We start from the raw sequence: 22,001 nt of genomic DNA, 5'->3' as shown, positions 1-22,001 counted from the left end.
GTATGTGTCGTTTCGGAAGAAGCCGCCACACTGTTTCCCCAGGTGCTGCCTTAGTCACCGAGCGCTGCCCACTCACACGACACCAAAGCCTGGAGGCTCGCGCCAACGCACGTGTATTTATTTTCTCACCTTTCTGGAGATTGGAAATTGCCAGATGGCGTTGCAAGCCGACTCGTTGTTCAGCGATGCTTCTCTCCTGGGCTGCACCTGCCCACCGTCCCGCTGTGTCCTGGCATGGCCTTGGCTCTGGCTGTACTATCCCTGGTGCCTCGGTCTCTACTTTGAAAGACACCAGTGCTGTTGGATCGGGGCCCCTCCAGAAGCCATGCCTTTGATCTGAATCACTTCTCTGAAGTCCCTATGTTCACATCTGATAGTCACGGGGTGTGGAGCTCAGCCAGAGCACTTTCTTTGATTTGCTCCGATGAAGGCCCTAGCCCCAAAGAGAGTCCCATTGGTGGTTTGGGCTTCAAGAGATGAATTTGTCACAGGGCGTGTCCCTCTGTCCATTCACAGTGGCTGTCCAGTTTCGCATTCCCAGCAGCAGTGAATGAGGGTTCCGTTCTCAGATCGGCAGTTCTAGCTCATGCTCTACGTCAGGCCAAGTTAATCAAACGCATAGGCCTTGGGAAGAATGAATCAAAGTGGGTTGCTTGGTCCAACAGATTTCCTACACCATTATGTAGGAAAACCAGAAAAACTTGAGCAAAACTCGGGGCGGAAATAACCCTCCTGGGATTGACAAGTGATTGATCCTAGCAAGGTTGCAGGGTACAATGGGAATGAAGGTACATAAGTCTACTGCTTTCTGATAGGCCATCAGCAAACAGATGAAGATGCTTTGATGCTTTCTTCCCGATCCCTAAGCCTTTTAAAACTTCTCCTGACCTCGGGCATTAGCTAGGACCACCGGCCCCAGGGAGGAAACAACGAGTGGTGAGAAGACAGATGCTTGCCTCTTCCCGGGATCTCGCTGGGAGAGCTTTGAGTTCCTTCCTCACCATTAGCAAGAGTGCTGACAAGCTGCAGCTCTTTGCAAGAGGTTCCCGATCAAGCTACATTCCTCTGCCTTCCTAGTTTGATCAGGAGTGGGTGAGTGTGGGACTTTGTCCGAGGCTTTTATCTTATCTCTCGGTAGGGTCCTGTGATTTTTCTCCCTTGGCCTGTGCGTGGGGCATGGATCCCATCCAAGGGTGTCTGAAGGCTGAGCCTGCTCTGGATACCTGGGATCAGTCTCACTAGCTCCAGCCACCTATGCTTCTTCTTACCCTGGGTCTTCTCTCTTTCCTGATGATTCCTCCAGCTGTCTAGAGGCTTCTGGGTGTTCCTGGTCTTTTCAGAGAAGCAGCTGGAGGTGTGGTGGGTCTTCTCTCTCCAATTTTCTTGTTTATCCATCCTGGGGAAATCCCCAGTGGCCTGAGATACAATAGCTGCATGGGTGGGGCAAAGTCTCAGGGTCAGGAGGCTGCTCTGCCAGGGACTGGTTCCTCAGCAACAGGCCCTCGCTGGCTCCGGCCTAGAAGAACAGGATCTTCTTGTGCTTGCTGCCGGGGATTTGCCCCTTGGAGCGTAACCTCCGAACAGCCTCCCTCATATGCTTGGGTTGGAGTGGGGGCGTTTCCCCCCACTTCTCACACACGTCCAGGGCCTCCTCAACCACCTGCCCGACGAAGACCTTGGCCACTCCGGACATGGCAATGACCACGTTCTGGGATACCGTCGAGCCAGCCACGGTCTGGATCAGATGCTTCATGGTGGCCTTGGGGAAGGCTGATCGGCGATACACTTCATAACGGTCCAGCTGCTCCTGGCTCATAGAAGACACGAGGGTTCTCATCTTCTGAGCTTCCAGTTCGTCCACTGCTCGTTTCCGGGGTCTCTTCCCCTTGGTGGCCACTTTCCGTCTCTTGGCTGCAGGAGGACGTGACAAGGAGTCTGCCTCTTCACCTGCCCTTGGACGCGGGCCATCCTGACGCCTGAGCTCGCCTTCCTCGTCACAGGCTTTCCTCGGTTCCTCAAATCGGTCCCCCGGAATTCGGTCCAGGCAGCTGGGGCCGGGGTCCAAGGGCACCACTCTTCCCTCACCCGACACACCTGTGACCCGACCTTTGCCTGGGAGCGGCGCGCTGGCCTTGGCCATCCTGGTGCCGCAAGACACGGGGGCTCGGGCTGGGCTCGTCTGATCTGCGACCTGCAATGACAAAGACGAGACGAGGGAAGGTCAGCCTTGCTGCTGTATTTATACGCTCACACAGAAACACAGGTTTCCACCGCCTCCCACAATGTAAAAACAGTTGCCCTTGGAGATGCCTTTTCTGTGCTCGGATAACGAATGACCGCACACTCGGCACCTTAAACAAGCCCCACTGACTGACTTGTTGAAAGCCCGTAGGTCAGAAAGCTCTCGCCCTGGGTCCTTTCTTCTGCAGAGTCCGCCGTGGAAAACCTCCCTCCGGCTGCACTCCCCTCAGGGGCAGGATCCCTGGACAACAGGAAGGGCCCAGCCGCTTTATATAGAGCTCTGGGGCTGGGGCCACGCCCACCCGGAAGTCAGGTGATTCCTCAGCCCTGGGGGCTGGGCTCCTCCCACGCACAAGGGAGGGGGCGGGCCGAGGGTTGGCCGCCCAGACTTCCTCCCCTTACAGAGTTTCGAAGGCTTCACATTTGATGGCCATGGAAATATAGACCCTCAGAAGAAGACAGGTCTTGAAAGCTGCCTTTTGAAAGCCTTCCAGGACCCGCCAGAGAACACAGTTCAGCAGGCAACAAGTCCTCTCTCGGGTGCACCTCGGAACACGCTGTCCTGCAGAGGGGACTACAGAAAGCCCGGAGGGTCACTCCTGCGCGGGCCTTTTCTGCCAGGTGGGTGTGGCCCAGGCCATATTCTCCCCCAAGCCATAGACATGGAAATAGGTAGGCGGGCCTCAGGGGAAGTCCCTCTTTCTCTTTAAATACTCTTGTATTTTCAAACATTTTCGGGTTTCCTTGGGGTCAAACCGAATGGACCCGCCCCCTGTGCCCTCTATTCCACACCCTCATCTTCAGGCAAGTCTTCCCCCACCATCGACATCTAGAACCGCGAGGGTACATTTGTTGTACGTGATGCAGCCCCCTTGACACATCCTCCTCCCCTAAGATCCATAGTTTCCGTTAGGCATCACACTGACTGTTGTATATATTCCATGGATTTTGACCCCTCCCTTATCGTGTCTTGCATCCACCCTTAGCGCGTGGCACATAAGGCTTGGCTTTCCTGCCCTCAACCTGCTCTGTGCTCCGCTTAGTCCTCCCTTCCTCCCCCCTAATCCCTGTTGACTCCTGTTTCCACGGTCTCCGTGGCTTAACCCTTTCCACAGTGTCCCTCTCATTGGAATGCTGAGGTCTCTAGCCGTTTCACATTGGTTTCTTTCACTCCGTCAGTAGGACTTTGGAGTTCCACGTCTCTTGTTGGCCTGCTGACTCTTTTCTTTCAAGTGCCGAATACTAGTCCAGTGTCTGAATGGACCACAGTTCACTGACCTTTCTTCCCCACCAATTGGCATTTGTTTGCTGCTGAGTTCCGGCAGTTTGGAAAGCAGATTCCATTAACGTCTCTGTGCAGGTTGCCCTGTGCTCGCACCAGTGTTCTCCCCTTTTGGGTAAACCTCAAGGAGCTGGATTGTATAGAGCGTGTGCCATTTTGTAAGAAACTGCCACACTGTTTCCCCAGGTGTCTGCCTTAGTGGGCTAGTGTTTCCCCATCCGAAGACACCACAGCCTGGAGGCGCACGCCAACGCACGTATATTTATTTTCTCACCCTTCTGGAGATTGGAAATTGCCAGATGGGGTTGCAAGCCGACTCGTTGTTCAGCGATGCCTCTCTCCTGGGCTGCACCTCCCCACCGTCCCGCTGTGTCCTGGCATGGCCTCGGCTCTGGCTGTACTATCCCTGGTGCCTAAGTCTCTACTTTGAGTGACACCAGTGCTATTGGATTGGGGGCCCTTGAGAAGCGGTTCCTTTGATCTGAATCACCTCTTTGAATTCCTGAGGGAGTGCATCCGCTCTAATACCTTTATTTCATACTTCTCGTCATCTGAATGATGAGAAAATAAGGGTGTTTTTTGCACTGTGATTGTTAATTATATTTGTCAATTTGACTGGTTTAAAGAATGCTCAGACTGCTGGTAGACAACATTTCTGATTGTGTCTTTAATGTTATTTCCGGAAGATATTTGTTTTTGAATCAGTTGACTGAGTGGGTACCATCCAAACTGTGAAGGCCCTAGGAGAACATGAGGAGGGTGGGCAAGTTTACTGTTTCCTTTCTTGAGCTAGGACTTCCATGTTCTCCTTCCCTCAGGCATCAGCGCTTCTGGGTCTCAGGTCGAATGACTCCAGTATTTTCATCAGTGGTTCCTTACCCTGTTTTTCAAGCTTTTGGCCTCAGACTAGGGATTACACCTTTGGCTCCCCGGGTTCTCAGCTTCTTTACTTTGATTGAATTATACTGCAGGCTTTCCTGGTTCTCCATCTTGCAGTTGGCATTTCATAATACCGTAATCTTTCTTTTTCCTTGTAGAGTACTTGGTTCTGACTATCTGCCTCTGGGGCTGTACCTCCTGCACACCTATTCTTCCCCTATTCCAGGTTCTGTAAACTTGCATTCTAGAACAGAGGGTTTAAACTTGAACCTTTATGGCAAGTAAACAAGAAAAGAAACTATTTGTTTAGTCCAAACTTAAAACAGATTCCCCTATTTTATGGAAAAGTAAAAGCAGGATTACTCCTCTGTAAAACCTTTAACTACCCCTGGTCTGAAGGATTCTGGAATTATCACTGTCTAGCCATGTTACTCCCAATATCACCTAGATTACATTTAACTTGTATATTTGTTCTTAAAATGACGGTACATAAAAATAGTTGCCTAATAGTAAAGGATCAAATTCCTCTCTCTCTCTCTCTCCCTCTCTCTCTCTCTCCCTCCCTCCCTCTCTCTCTCTCTCTCTCTCTCTCTCTCTCTCTCTCTCTCTCTCTCTCTCCCTCCCTCCCTCCCTCCCTCTCTCTCTCTCTCTCTCTCTCTCACACACACACACACACACACACACACACACACACACACACACACACAATGAAGACAGAGATTCCTACCATGCACTTATCCCAAATGCAGTTAGAAAAATGGAAGTGCACTGTGCAAAGTTCTATGTTGGAAGACATATTCAAAGAATATGGCGTTGGATTTCGCTTAGAAACCAGCAATATGGATTTACAAACCAGAGAACTGAACTTGTGTAACTATCCAAACTATCCAAAGACTGTAAAAGTAAAGCAATATATAATATACTAGCAAATCTATCAGTTAACTATCCTTTGCTACATTCTCTCATTATCCTTTGTTACATTGCTGTTCTTAAGATAGGGCTCTCAAATATTACAAATATTCTTTCTTGAATATCTTTACATAAACGTATGCTGTGATTCAGCTTTCTCATATTCTTTCTCATGTTTATTTTCTGAATGATTTTTTTTTATTTTGACCACCTCTTTAGGTTAATCCTTTAAATATTTTGTGAACATATTTCAAACTCATCTTATAAAAGATATCCTATCTCCTGCATCTACATCCCTAAGCAAACCAGTAAACATACACATACGCACATACACCAAGATGCTGAAGGCTGAAAACAAATTCATAAGGCCAGTCAATAGCAAAATGGACACACTTTGGTACAAATAGTTTTACACTCTAATTCAATCGATATTCTGCCTACTGAACCATGCTACTGCAGTAGGACATCCAGTTCACTGTTACTGATCAGCAATTGCCAAAAGTTTAACGACCAGTGAAAATAGCTTTGTGCTCAACCTATGAATGATATCCATATCAAAGCAAAACTGCTCCCAAACACCACCTTATTGTCCCATCTATTGTTCCCAAATCCTAGGCCAAATCCTAGGCCAGCCAACAAAATCAGCCTTTCTTGGTGGGCTTAATTACCTTTTTTATCCCAGTCATAGCTCCCCCAGTAAGAATAGCAATCCTGACTAAAGCAAATCACACTGTTACCATTCTGGAAAGAAGGGCTTGAATGTGGGTGATTACTGTGCCGGCATTACTTGCCAGGTGAAAACACGGTGTAGTGTCATGAGATTTCCCAACAAAGACATGTTTGGGCCCCTCGTGACACAAAGGGTTAGATGTGACTCTTTAGATATTTATTAAATTTTATCACTGTTCTTCATATCCTCTGCATTCATTGAGCCAACTCTACCTGGAATTTTCTCTAATGAACTGAACTTTTAGCAGCATCAACTTTTCCTCCAAACCATCAGTGTATAATAGAGCTTATTCACTGATATAAGTGCGGTTAAAAACTTGTTCCAATGGTATACTTTTACTTTTGATGTTTGCATATGAGTCTTATTCTAGTAATTGTTCTAGTCTCATGACAGCAAGCAAAGAAAGGGTATTTTGACAGGAAATTAATTTTAAATCTTTGGAGCTAAAAGGGCCTCAGTTGTAAATTTTATGGAGTAGAAAACTGAGGGCCAGAGAAGTTGAGAGTCTGTCAGGTCACACAAACCAGGCTAATATCTGAAACTGAAGTCCCCCAACTCTCCATTTAAACCCATCATCTTCCACAGTGTGCTGCTCCTTATTCCATCATGTAGCCACTAAATAAAGTGGGTCAAAAAACATCAACAAGTGACTTCACATGGGAATGTTAGCTTTTGTTCTAATTATTGCCTGTTTATTTCCTTTACATTGATTAACAAAGGTAAGAAATACCCCAACAGTTCTTGCAAACTTACCTATTCTTAAACACAAAACAAGTGAACAAATAGAAAATTCTTATTAGATGCTAAATAAAAGTATTAGGTATATTCATAAACAGTATGATCATATAGATAACAGCACAAAACCCTTATTAATAGATTGGCTTAAAAAAAAACTACTTTAAAATAATCAAGAAGGCTTTATTTCACTGTTAAATACCAGGATATCAGAATATTAAAGACATGAAACATCTTTCCATTCTATAATTATTTAGAAAGAAAAAATAAAATTAATAGGAACTGGCTTGCTTTTAAGATTTAGTAGTATCACAGGAAGCATGGCACGGCAAAGCAGATTTTGTTTGGAGATTTTTGTTTGTTTGTCTGTTTTGTGTTTTACTTAAAACAACACAGATTTATTCCCTCACAGTTCAGGAAGCCAAAAGTACAAAATCAAGATGTTAGCAAGGTTGGATCCTTCTGGAGCCTCTGATGTAGAATCTGTTCCATGCCTGTCTCCTAGCTTTGGGCAGTTGTTGGTAGTCTTTGCCATTCCTTGGCTTGTAACTGGATCACTCCAAACTCTGATTCTGTCATCACAGAACTTTTTTCCCTGTGTGTATCCTCAGTGACTGTATCCTATATCTTATAATGACACCAGTCATAGGATTCAGGGCCTACCCTTATTAGTGTGCCTCAATTTAACTTGATTACATCTGTAAAGACCCTATTTCCAAATAAGGTTATGGTCACAGGTGCTAAGGGGTAAGGACTTGAACATATCTTCGGGGGGACACAATTCAACTCATCATACTGTGCCACTGACTTGTAATTAGTAGTTTATATGACAATTCAGGGAAGCATTTAACACAGTGACTAACTCATAGTAGGTATTCAATAAATGCTACTTCCTTTCCCCTGATAATATGACCTTTTTGAAAAAAATGCTTCTTTGCCGTGTTCTGTAATCCACATAAGCATCAGATTGTGTTTCTAAATTATAGGCATAAAACTATTATTTGACTGGAACTCTGTATTTCCAAAGGATGTTTTTATCTTATTTAGGGATGTAACAGGAAAGCTACAATAAGATTTTTTTAGAAGATGTAGTGTGTGTGTGTGTGTGTGTGTGTGTGTGTGTGTGTGTGTGTGTAGGCACACACACGGAATACTACTCAACCATAAAAAAAGAATAAAATTTTGCCATTTGTAGCAACATGGATGGACTTAGAGGGTATTATGCTAAGTGAAATACATCAGACAGAGAAAAACAAATACTGTATGATATCACTTATATGTGGAATCTAAAAAATACAACTAGTGAATACAACGAAAAAGAAGCAGACTCACAGATATAGAGAACAAATTAGTGGCTACCAAGTGGAGAGAGGGAACAGGGAAGGGGCAATAAAGAGGTAGGGATTAAGAGGTACAAACTATTATGTATAAAATAAGTTACAAGGATATATTGTACAACACAGGGAATATAGCCAATATTTTATAAGAACTATAAATGGAGTATAACATTTAAAAATTCTGAATTGCTATATTGCACACCTGTAACTTATATAATATTGTACATCAACTACACTTCAATTTTTTTTAAAAAGTATGTGGTTTTTAATCTTAACTGCACATTTGAAACATTGGGGGAAATTTTTTAATTTCAATAGCTGGATAATAGCAAAGGCTAGTTGTAAAGAATCTCTGGAGTTAGAACCAAGGCACTGGCATTTTTAAAGCTACCCAGGAAATTTCAATCTACTGCTAAATTTGAGAATCACTGGAATAGTCAAAATAACATGTTTTATATTTAACATATATGACATTGGATCCTGCATCTGTCCCTTACTTTATAAACTCTCACTGTTTGCTTCAGTTTCTTATTTTGTGAAATAATGATGATGATGATGATGATGATACCTACCTTGTACTATTGTTATGTGAATTAGTGTTAATATATGTAAATCTCCTACACAGCACATGGCAAAGGACAGGCATTCAGTTAATATAAGATACTAGTTTAGGGCTTCCCTGGTGGCGCAGTGGTTGAGAGTACGCCTGCCGATGCAGGGGACACGGGTTCGTGCCCCGGTCTGGGAAGATTAAAAAAAAAAAAAAAGATACTAGTTTATGGTGAGATTCTGTTTTTCTGTTTCCCTTCATGGTGGAATAGCTTGTATCAGATTAAACCTTCTGTAGTAACAATTATAAACTCTACACAAATATAAAACAGCAACTGTTTGAAGGCATCACTGTACAATCCAAAAGCATGAAAAACTGAAGAAGCTATAATCCTGAAGGGAAAGGAAGTATGCTAGGTGAGCGCCATAATTCACTGAGCTTTCCCTGAGAACATTCTCAGGCTTATTGCAATCTAGAGAACGAATAGAAACAAACCAGTAAACAATATCCTATTGGGAAGAGACCACAAAGTTTGAAGTTTAGGGCTGTTAGCAGAGCAGTAAATTGGAAGAAAAATTTCAGAGAGGAAGGAGACACAGAGGAAATACTCTAAAACCTGCATAGAAATGTCCCGCAAATCTTTGGCTTACACCTAAATTACATACGGTTTTGCTGAGAATCTGAGGAACACAGCTGAAAGCAGCAGCTGAAAAGATTAAGAACAGGAAAAAAAAAAAAAAAAAACTCTATTTACAGCTGCTTAGTAGTGCAGAGAGTTTGTAGATCAAGTCTGACCTGGCTAACAGAGCTTGATAGATACTTTGGCTTTCCACTGAAACTCTAGAATGTCAACACCTTAAGAGTAAGAAACACATATCCTGACTAAAGTGTATGGCATGGGAATAAGGGCAAAAACCAAAACAAGAATCCACACACAAACCCTAAAACCAAGCCTCCAAAAGATCAAGGGACTATGCTGGCAAATAAACAGCCTTTCAGGACAAAATTTGACACTCTTTAGAAAAAGATAACATAATCCAGGAGGTTTATTATCCAAAATATTCAATATCCAATCAAAAATTAATAGACATACAAAAAGTATGAAAATATGACCAAACAGAAAAAAATTAATCAGAAGCAGACCCACATATGATTTAGATGTTGAACTTAACAAAGACTTTGAAACAGTTAACAGGATTCTGATAGAATTTAGAGAAAATTTTAGAGAAAATTAAATAGGATAGAGTTTTTTGGGTTTTTTTTCCAGTTCTTAAAATTTAGAGAAAATTCTGATAGAATTTAGAGAAAAAGATGGACAAAATAGAAGAACAGATGTGAAATTTCAGCACAGTAGAAACAAACAAACAGAAATTTAAAAAGAACCAAATGGAAATTATATACTGAAAATACAATATCAGAAAAAAAAAGTTCATTAAAGTGACTTAACTCTAGACTAGACCTACAGAAGAAAGAACCAGTTAATTAACTCAAAGATAAAAATTTTAAAAAGAAATGCACAATAATAGAGTATGCAATATTGTGGGACGATATTTTATGATCTGACATATGTGTAACTGAAGTCCCAGAAAGAAATGGGAATGAGACAGAAGAAATACTTAAAGAGAAAAATACCTAAAACATTTCCAAACTGATAAAAAGACATCAACAGACCCCTTCCAAAAATATGAATCTCAAGCAAGAGAAACACAAAACATCTAGACACCTTATTTTCAAACTAGTGAAAACCAATGATTAAAAAGAAAAATATTAAAAGCAACCAGAGGAAAAAACAACACATCGTATTCATAGGAACTGCAATAAGAATTATGGCTGAATTCTCATAAGAAATGATGGAAGATAGAAGATAATGGAATGACATCTTAAAAATGCTAAATGGAAAAATCTCTCAACTTAATTTTTCACCAGTAACTATATCCTTCAACAAATGAAAACAAAGTCATTTTTCAGACAAAGCTGAGAAAATTTTTTATTTAATAAAATTTATTATAGGAAAAACTTCACTACAAGAAATGCTAAAGGAAGGTCTGTAGACTGATAGAAGTAACACCAAGTGGGAAAGCAGGTCTACAGGAAGGAATAAAGACATAAGAAATGGTAAACATACCAGTAATTATAAAACATGAGTTTTCTTAGTTTCTTTAAAAGTCAACTGACCATTTAAAGTAAGAAAAAACTTTTGATGTATAGAGAGAAATAAAATATATGAAAAATACCTGGAAAGAGGGGTAAATGAAATTATATAATTATAATATTCTAACCTTACACGTGGTAAATATTAATTTAAAGTAGCATCTGATAAGTTAAAAGTTATATCTTATAATGCCTACAGCAAGTAAGGAAAAAAATAAAACATCAGCTGCTAGTGTGGATAGAAGACAACAACAGAAGAGCAGATGCAACCCTCACCAACTCATTCCTGATTTCAGACCCAACCTTCAGGTGGGAAGGCAGAGATGATTTCCATGAGGAAATCTTGGATTGGCTGAGATCATTCTACGTTCTGAGATTTTTATTTCTTCTAATCCCAGAATGGGGGCTTAAAAGAGAAATGACATTTAAGAGGAATATACAGATGCATTTCTTATACTATCGAGTTTATAGACATATTTTATACTTTCTGTATGTGTCTACATTTGTATGGCACAGAAAAAAAGTGTCTGGAAAGATCTATACAAAACTATACATCAGTCTATCTAAGAAATGAGGTTAGAAGAGGAGGAGTAAAGGATTTAGAATATATACTTCATACACTCCTGTGGGAAAATGTGGCATTTTCCCACATTTACTTTCAGACAAAAGAAGGGAAACATATGTCAAACAGTTCTAAAAATTCAACAAGGCTGATTCATTACTTATTAGCTTTATGACCTTGAGTAGGTTACTTAACCTCACTAGGTCTCTCTGTCGGCATAATGGAGATAAGTATTGTACTTACCTTATGAGGTTGTTATGATGATTAAATAAACTAATTCTCTTCTCCTTAATCTGGCCATTAAGTCCAAATTTATTGGAATGTTAGACATATGTGTATATGCAATATTTTGTGATATATCTCAAGCATTCAGTATTCAAACACATTATTTCTGAGGTAAGTGTATAAATATTAAAGCTATGTGAGATAAAGACTATTAAAGAATGTCCACATCAGTTAAGGTTAGGTTTTGCCACCAAATTAATTTTAAAACTTAAAACCTGTTAATTTCCCATAGTTTTTACACTCTGAAATTGCAGATGAAGGATTCTTACAAGAAGGACCACATAAGGGTCACTGGTTGGTTAAATAACACCAGAATCTCAGCACTCTGCAACGTTCATGCCATGAATAGCATCCAGGAACTAGATGAGGCTGAGAAATTCCAGCTTCGGTCTCCCATCTCATTCTCATGGCAGGGCACACACTCACTGAATGAAATGAAAGGCGTAATCACTCCCTATTGTATATTCTTATTCTATTTTTCCCTTCGTCAAGCTAAATTTTCATATCTTAAACATTCATATAACATGAATCTATTGTGTCAGCAGAGGATTGATTCTTGGCATAATTTTAGCATCCATTGAGCCTAGAAATCAGGAAAAGACTCATGTATTTATGAAAGATTAATGACCTAACAACATAGCGAATAAAAATTAAAATGTCTTATAAGTTTCTTATTCCTTTCTTATTTTTTTTTTCTCTTCTCTCCTTTTCTCTACTCCCAGAAAGAGTAGAATTTAAATAGGGAGTATCCATCAAAACAAGAGACTGTGCTGAATTACCTACTTCATGTATACAGGGGCAAACTGAAGGGCCCTGAAATTTATAACACAAACAGTTCTGATAATTACCTTAGGGAGAAGAGGCAATGTTGGTGGCACTCAATTCCAAGGCAAACGCAGCAATCCTCCGCTCACTTCCCTTTCTGAAACCTTCTCCTTGTCTTGCTTCTTGTCTATGGGTCTTCCTAGAGCCAATATCATCATTTTGTCCATTAGTCGCTCATCCATTTGCCCAAAGTCCCTCGTCTTTACCAAAACAAACAAACAAACAAAAATATCTCTTTCTAAATCCCTACCTTGACTCCTTTCAAGACCCGTAATCTGATTAAAATAACTCATACCTAGATTTTGGTCGAGGAAAAAAATACAAAACTTCCTGGGAATAATGTGTAATTTAAAATAATTTTCTACTTAAAATAATCTTTGCTTTGAGTTTATAAATGAGCATTCCTGAGTTCTTTGTTTATTCCCTGCTTCCCCAATACATCTCATGCTGTGTTTCCACATACACCCAGACACATACTCTCATTGTGTTTAAAACAGAACTAAATAAAAATAGTCATTCTTCCAGGAAAATACAATGACTGGCTCAACCAACCACAAGTCACAAATAGGAAGTAAGGAGAACCTTTTAGAATTTATTTCTGGCCAACAGCTTCAGCCTGTGTCTCAAAAGATGCCTTTACTCTAGCATTCCATACTAAAATTATCTCAAATAATTAATATAAATAAATGCTTAATTCTGTCATTCCCTGCTAAAATTATCTCAAATAACAAATGTAGAGGAAGCTACCAAATCAATTGCTTTTCACCCAGTGTAGGGGCTTTGACCAAATTCTCTATCATTACACAATCAATCACAACTTCCCTGCAGATGTCCAACTTCCATTATCCTAGCTAAGTGGTTCAGATAATACATTCTCAAATCAATATTTCACCACTTCAAGTTTTATGATCTTATTTTATTTCCCTCCATTGTCCTCAATGTTTTCTGGTAAGTTTCATAATTCCCCAGAGCTTGAACTTGCCTAAATAGTCATTCCATTATTAATTGCTAATATTAATAATTGACTCTTCACTATTGAAAATCTAAACATACAAATAATAAGAGTTAGTCATTAAAGTTTTTAAGATTTTATAAGACAGTATATATAGTAGACATTTAGTAAATGTGAATAAGCGCATGAACTAATGAGTAAATTAATTGGCGACTATTTCTAAGCTTCAACAAAAAGAACTGATGTTTTGAAGAGATTACACCTTTTTCATTCCAGAGCATTATCATCTACTTTAAAAGTGCCTCTCTGCTTTTTTTTTTTTTCTATAATTACAGATATGTTCCAGTTTTGAACTATGCATCAGACAATAACTTCTTTCTGTTTTCTCAAACACTGTCATCAGACAGAACTTATTGATACTTTCTGCAAAACGCACACTCAGGCTTTCTTGAAATCGCACGTCAGTTCTGCGCACACACAGGAAAGAGAAGATGTTGTGGCACTTATCTCACACCATGAAATCAAGCTTTATTCTTGTTCCCGGTTCTTCACAGCTCCGACCGTGTGCTGAGAGCCTGATCCCATGCTTTTTTCCTAATCTTTGGCCAGGATAATTGATCTTTTCTTTGCAGACTCGTAGGTCCCAGGCTCTTGCTTTTCTAAGCGTCTTCTCTGGGTTTCTGATTCCTATTGTCTGACTTCCATGTTTCTTACCTCCCTAGACCCACTGTGCCCATTGACTCTTCCATGACCAACTAGCTTCTCTGGACCAGAAATCATGACCTAATCCAATTCCAAAACCAGCCTCTCCAGCCTGTCATGTCCTTTTGCCATACCTGCTTAGCACTTGATCTGTACCTGGAAGGGAAACCAAGACACATTCACTCGCTTTATGAAGGCTAATTAGTTCCTGAACTAGCCTTTATCTTATCTACAAACCAGTTGCTCTGTCAACCCCACTCCAACACTCACTACAATTTTTCATTCTTCCCTGAGCTTTGCTTTCTCAGTCTAGTGAACAACTTATTTGGCTGTTTCTGACCCCACAAGCCTGCTTTATTTCTCAATTACAACTTTGTCCTCTATGAACTGGAATAGCAGTGATAGCACACTAACAAACAAATGAAAACAAAAGAAACCAAAAATTATCTTTCCTTGGATCAAAGCACTCCATACATATGAATTGGTGGATAATACTGACCAGGTACAGTGCAACAGGGATCTCGGGTGTTTTCTGCTGAAAAGAAAATAGGGAAAACAGGATAGTGTTAAACCTCAATTTATATGAAGGTATAATGGCCACCTACTCACCTAATGTTCTGCTGGCACATACTTGACCTTTAGTGGAAATTAGAAAATTTCTCTATCTGGATGGGTGATTCACAAAAAGATATCCCTCTAGGTGTTTGATGCACCAGAAGTTGATCTAATTCTGACAAACAAAGCCCCAACTACCCTGCCCCACGCTAAGCCAAGTACTTTCTCATTATAGTTTAACCATAGGGTAGTATCTAGAAATTCAGAATCCAATAGAATAATGTTATTCTTAAGTACAATAAAGGTCACAGAATATGTTTGTGTGTGGAGCAGGCCTCCTAAGCCCCTCACCCTCCTGCTTAAATTCTGATTACCAATTTCTCCTCATGGTAGACTATTTTTGGAAAAGGCACAAAAAGTGCCCCATATTTAAATCTGAAAAGGGATGATGGTGGAATGTTGGTTTAAATCTTTATTGTTCTTGTTTTGATCATCTCAGTCCTAACAAAAGACAGGCATGGCTGCAAAATTGCATGGAAGATGCAGACAGACACACAGGGATGAAATGTGCATGCTGTGGACTTCGACATGTCTACCTAAGCATTTCCAGATGCAAAAAGAAAGAGAGATTGCAGCCTAATCAGAGAGACTTGCTTTATTTTACACATTTATAGTTGCTGCGTGTTTCTCTCCTCAAATTGCAAGAAAACCCTCACCATTGAGAAGTGGGAGGTTGAGAGAGGAGTGATGTAAAAATTCTGGATAACTGACTTCAATTTTTCAATTTTATAGTTTTCCAAAGTGTTTGGAATATATCATCCTTTTTAGATAGAGAAGACAGAAGACTCTGATTTCCATCCAAATTTTAAAAAATAAAGTTTACTCTTCAAACTGATGAGAGAAGAGAGGAAATGGTTGTTTGATAAATCAAAAGTCATATGACAACTGGAACAACTCTAACCAAACACATAATTTAGCTCTATTTCATATTTAAAATTAGAATATGTAAGTGCCTTGTGCTTCACCTACAACTATTGCCTCGGAAAACTTGCTTTGCAAACGCTGCTTACATTCCATTCTGTGAAGGGTCTCAAGACAACGTAACCCTCGTGACCTATTTTACATGGCTGAGAAAAATACACTGTTCAAAGTCCACCCTTGGATTTTGAGAGCCATGATTATAAAGAGGCAAATGAAAACAAATACTTGAGTAACTCTTCCCTAGAAAACATAATAATTATTGAGAGAAGAACAAAAAAAAACCCTAAAATCAAATATCATGGTGACTGTGAACAAAGAAGTATACAATTTATATATAATTCGTCACTTAATTACACAAATAATTACCATTTTTCATTGCTTCCGTGGTTAGTTTCCACACTTGAGTACACTAACACCCATCTTCTTTTTCCCGAATGTGATTTTTTTTTTCAGCAAGGCAATATAATCTTTATTTGTTTCAAATGCATACTGTTTATCCCATTTATATGAGCTCGTGAGAATATTACTCAGCCCTGCTACTCCAAGGCATATGAAAGAGAGGAAAAGACTAGACAGAGGAACTGCTAAAAGAAAAACGCAAGTCAGAGAAAATACCTAAGGAAAAAAAAGTCAAATATTAATTCTTGAAATGATTGAAAAAAGACATAAAATTGGAAGATGGCAAAAATTTCTCAGTAGAAATTATTTCTGGACTGTCCCATTATAAAGGGCTTTCACCTGTTACCAAAATTCATTTAAAGGGGATTAAAAGGGGTACTAGGAATCCTTTGGGGTAATGAAAGTGTCTTATATCCTGATTATGTTGGGGGTCTTACAGGCATATTCAACCGTCAATACTCATCAAATTGTACACTTTAAATGGATGCAGTCTATATTGCACATAAATTATACCTCAATAAAGTTGATGGTGCTTACATGAGAGTTAAGTGTACTGAAAATAAATGATCTATAAACAATTGTTAACTTTCACATATCCATAAAAGCTATTGCTTTTGAAAGTACTCTTATACTCCAGTATTTCTCAATAAAATTTTTAAATTATGATATATGATAAATGTGAAGTATCACAGATATAACATTCATTTACAATCACAAGAATAATCGCAAGAAAAAGTGAATAATTTTTTTTGTCATTTGATCTGCAACTTAGAGTTATACCCTATTAATGCTGAAAAAATTGAAATGTTTTCTATTTGATAGTAGATTATAGAGTCTATGTATTGGAAGATAAAAATACGAAATATGGTAACTATCAAGAACTGTGAGGGGTCTGAGAATTCACCCTATTTGCAAGCTGACAAGTTAGCCTGCCAAAAGTTTCATGGATAGAAGACACAAGAGTCCTGAGTCAGAGACAAAGGACAGTTTATTAATCACAGCAGTAGTAATAGCCACAGTGTCCGGATTTTTGGTGCCAGTTCCCCAGGTCCCTATTCTTGCAGAATGATGCAAAGAGGGCCAGATGACATCTGCATACATGGTGGGTTGTGTTATAGTAGAGGAACCCTGAATTTAGGAAACCTGAATCTTTTATAATGGGCAGTAAGCAAGCCTGTCCTTTGCCCCAGAGGGAAACACTATCTTTATCTTCCAAGGCTATTCATAAGACCCATATCCATGAAAAGATATTCCAGAACAAAGGGCAGTCAGTCCCTTACTCACATGACATCTAGAAATACTAAAATCTTATGGAGAACTGTCTTCCAACAATAATTCTATTTTAGAGGAAGCCCTTTAAGGTAACTTGGATTCTTTAAAGGAAATTATAACTCATTTATTAAAAGCCTCTCTTTCTCCAGATCCAATTTTATGTTAATAAGCTTATATAAGTATGTACACACGGACTCAGTTTGAATCAGAATACCAAAAACAAACAACATAATATATATTAATTAATAGTCAGAAAACAGATATGGCAATGATCAGCCCATTATGTGAGGCAAACACAACTTCTTTGTAAATCACCAATGTAATCGATGACAAACCCAACTTTAACAGCTCTTTCAAATGATGAGCTGCTTGTCCATGAAATTCATTTCTTATTCCCCAGGGTAACAGGGGTAGAAATGAATCCAGTCTTCAAATCACCTGCTCGTAATCGCAAAGTACATTTCATTAATATGTTAAAGGAGCTATAATTGGGGATTTTATCTGGTTTCCAGCCTGTCACTATTTAGAAATAAGATGCCAACATATTCTTTTTCAAAATAATTATATTCCCCATCAGCTCAATAACTAAAGCCAGAAATCTGTACATCATCCTAGACTCCAGTCCCTCTTTACCCTTTTCACATGTGGTCAGTTGCCCACCCTTGCTGCCTTTATTTAATAAACAGTTACCATATCTGCTTGTGAGCAGGGACTGTGCCTTGTACCTGAGTATCAACAGCATTTCCCACTATGCCAGACACATAGTAAGTACACAGTAAAAGTTTGTGGAATGAATGGATCTACCTCTTTATCAATATCAAAAAACAATGCACAGAGGCATAGAAAAAAATAGATTTTCTTAGCAAACATGGATTCTACCTAGTAAATAATTATAGACATTTTCACACAATTGATAACACAAGTATATATTGTGTTTAATGGTAACCTCAAAACCCATTCAAAAATGGCAAATTTCTTCTCTGGCCCTTGATTAGAACATCCATCTGCACTTATTTGTTTATATTTTAGAAGAAGGTACTGTCATTACAGGACAGGTGCATCTGTGGATAAAACCTGAGATTTGAGCTACAGGATGCTGATAGCATTCTTGGCCCAGTCAATTTGTTGCTGTCAAGCCTAAGATCATACTAGAAATGCCCATTCATTAGAAGGTATTTGTATTTATTTAGGGCTATTTTGCTTATAATCCGGTGGTTATTCTCAAAACATACAGCTTCGTTGGGGAGGGTATAAGGAGAAAAATCAAAGAAATTATTCTCCAATTCTCATGGAAAAAATCTTAAGAACAAGTTCTCCCTGTTAAAAAATAGTAATAAAAAATACTTTAGTGAAAAGGTAAGATCCAGGCATGTTATGGTAATTTAATCATTTTAACATGATGTAATAATTTTCTTAAATATAGATGCAGTAGTATTTGCTACCTAGTGGCATGGTGATTTGGGAAAACATTTCCGGAAGAGCTTTTAGTAGCTGCCTGGCATAGAATTAACCTTAGGTACAACAGTCCTTAGCGTAAGCATTTTCACTGTCCCCTGCACTCAAAACTTACTCTAAGGCAAGAAAAACACCAACAGTGTTTTCAGGATACAGGTAAGTCAAGACCCCATCCAAAAAAATAATTAAATGAATTTATATTTTTAAATTAACTTAAAATATCTATAAATCGTTTTACTCAATCTGCTTCTCGAGTGCTACCGTTCGTTCTGTCAAGTGTAAACCTAAAACTGCTTACAATTCAAATAAGAAAAATATGAAGCACAATTAGAATTGGTAATTATCAAAAAACTCATTCAAAAAACTAATTATTCATAATTCTCTCCAGACTGTATTAGTCTGCTCAATATTCCTTAACAAAATACCATAGATTGGGTAAGTTAAACAGAAGAAATTCATTTCTCACTGTTCTGGAAGTTGGGAAGTCCAAGATCAAGGTGCTGGCTGATTAGGTTTCTGGCAAGAGTCCTCTTCCTGGCTTGCAGATATCTGCTTTTTCTTGCTGTTCCTTCACATAGTGGGTGGCTGGCGGTGGGGAGAGAGAGAGATTGAGAGAACACTCTGGTATCTCATGTTATGGAGACACTAGTCCTATAGGATTAGGGCCCCAACTTTATGCTTCATTTAACCCTATTTACTTTCTAAAAGCCCTATCTCTAAATGTGATCACATTGTGGGTTAGGGCTTTGATAAATGGAATATTGCCCGCCATATCAGAAAGCAAAGGATGTCACCGTCATCGATGATTACAGCCATGCAGACACCAATGACGGTGAGCTGGTGAGCCCTGAGGAAACTCAGGATGTGAAAACACAGGGTACTGACCCCAGAGAGCTGAGGTGCATATTAAGGGAATGATTTCAGTGAGCCCAGACTCTTGCAAACCTCCCATATGTAGAAAAGCACTAAATTCCTTAACTTGACATATCTAGTTTTCTTTAATTAACAGTAATCTTTTGTTCCTACTACCTGCCCTCTGTTGCCAAATTTCTATATATCCTACCACCGCCCCCCAACTCCTCAGAGCAGTTCTCTTGGGGTCCCTTCAGATGCTGCCTCCTGGGCTTGAAGTCCTAAAACTTCCCACAAAATAAAACATAACTCTCAACTTTTTGTTTGTGAATATATTTTTTTACTCAACAGCTTCAACCTATGAATTTTGATAGGACACAATTCAGTCCACAGCACACACCATACAGTGTTTAAAATTAATTTTTCAGGCTTTGTTGCAATTTTTAAAATATAAATTTGATATTTATATTTTAAATCGCACAAGTATTACACAAATTCTTATTCTCAAAACTTTAAATAAAATAACCTTTCAGTCTATCTCCCCACCCTCATCATACACCTGTGAGCACTTTTTTTCTACACATTTTCGTAGAAAGTGCTAGAATTATTAGAGTATCTACCATCCACAGAACCATTTTTTTCCCAATAGAAAGAACTACCAAGAGTGAAATGCCCTGCATTAGAAGGTAGTGATTTGCCTGTTGCTGGAAGTTTTTAAGCAGGCACTGTGATTTGGGAAGTTGTTATAGAAGAAATTCAAAGTTTGAATGAATGGTTTAGAGTATGGATTTTAAGGATTTCTTACTTCACCCTACATGATTCTAACCCATAATTGTCTCAAAGTTACCACACACCCACACACACCCACACCCACACATACACCCCCACACACACACAGACACAGCCTCACACATACACACACACACACACACACACACACACACCCTTCCCTGATCCCAGTGACTACTCAACTACCTTGATCTTCCTGACTACCCAACGCCTCTTCCAGACAAACGGTTGCTCTCTCTTTGTAAGCCGCTCCTCTGAGCAGGTGGTCAGAAGAGCATCTTTTCCCTGTAGTCATTACTAACCCTCTGGTCACTCATTAAAGGATTTCACACGGGCTCAGTTGTCCTTTCACCTCAAGCCGGCAGGGGCGCTGGGCAGATTCAACATCCCACGGACGCATCACCAACACCTTGGCCACCAGGGTCCTCACTCGACACTCAGGAATTTTCCCAACACTCCTCCTCAAGCCTCAACTTCCACAATCACACCATGAATTTGGTCATGATTAGAAACTGCACTTGAGATACCTCCACAATAACATACACACACACACACACACGCACACACACCCTACCACCATCACCACCCTTAGCCTCTTCTCCTTCTAGTTGCCTTGTTGCTGTCCCCTCACTGCAACACTTCTCCCTGCATCAAGACCTACAATCCAATGACACTACCACTTCCTCTCCATCCATCAGCCTCCTCCACACTCCTCACCTCTCTCTCATTTCTACCCCCAGCGCCCGACTCTATATTTCATCTGCTCTGTTCCTACCCATCCTTAAGCTCTCATCTTGATTACCACTTTCTTAGGAAGGATTATTCCAATTCCTAAGCGAGATAAAGTTCCCCTGTTAAACCATCGCATAAGTTCTGTGTACTTTTTATTGCTTTTCCTCAAATACAGTAATTATCATATGGTAATTATATCATTATGGATTTGAACATGTGAAGTTTATTTTATTCTAGATTGTAAATTTGTTGAGGGAAGAGACCATGGTTGCTTTATTCTCAACTGTATGTCAATTAGCATCATACCTGGCACATAGAAGGTACTCAAGAAGAATGTATGGAGTAACACATACACACAAACACATTCACACACATATACACACACTTACACAAAGTTTTCTTCCAGTAAATGAATATCAGTATTATGTAAGCAATGTTAAATCATTTGGAGGCTTTGTTTGCTGCCTCACACCAAAAATATTGCAGCCACTTTTTGAAAAATACAATAACTTATTTAAAAAAGCCTTGCTGGATGGCTGAGAGAGATGTCCTACCAAGAGGTTCAGCACTCCTGTAGCACAAAAGTGTAAAGAGAAGGGGCAGGGATAAAATAATACATGGAGGGGAAAGAAAATGAAAGCATCCTTGCAATTCAAAGATGCCAAGAATAATCTTGCAATCAGAAGCTGTGTAACACAGGGGAGAGGAGGGAGATTATAGTTTTATTGTAAACAGCAGAATTCTTTAAAGATGACTACGTCAGTGATCAGAGCTCAAAGATGGCGGAAATACAAACACCTCCTTTTCGTTCAGGGTATGTGGCTGC

At 39.6% G+C, this 22,001-nt stretch overlaps 1 pseudogene; it reads right to left on the bottom strand.

Annotated features, from left to right (window-relative positions):
• Nucleotides 1–1,516: 1,516 nt before the first annotated feature.
• On the bottom strand, nt 1,517–2,140 carry LOC131754992 (transcription initiation factor TFIID subunit 11 pseudogene; annotated as a pseudogene).
• Nucleotides 2,141–22,001: the final 19,861 nt, after the last annotated feature.

This window comes from Kogia breviceps, chromosome 4 (assembly GCF_026419965.1).
Source record: "Kogia breviceps isolate mKogBre1 chromosome 4, mKogBre1 haplotype 1, whole genome shotgun sequence".
In the NCBI taxonomy this organism is placed as follows: Eukaryota; Metazoa; Chordata; class Mammalia; order Artiodactyla; family Physeteridae; genus Kogia; species Kogia breviceps.
This window is presented reverse-complemented; position numbering and strand designations above follow the sequence as displayed.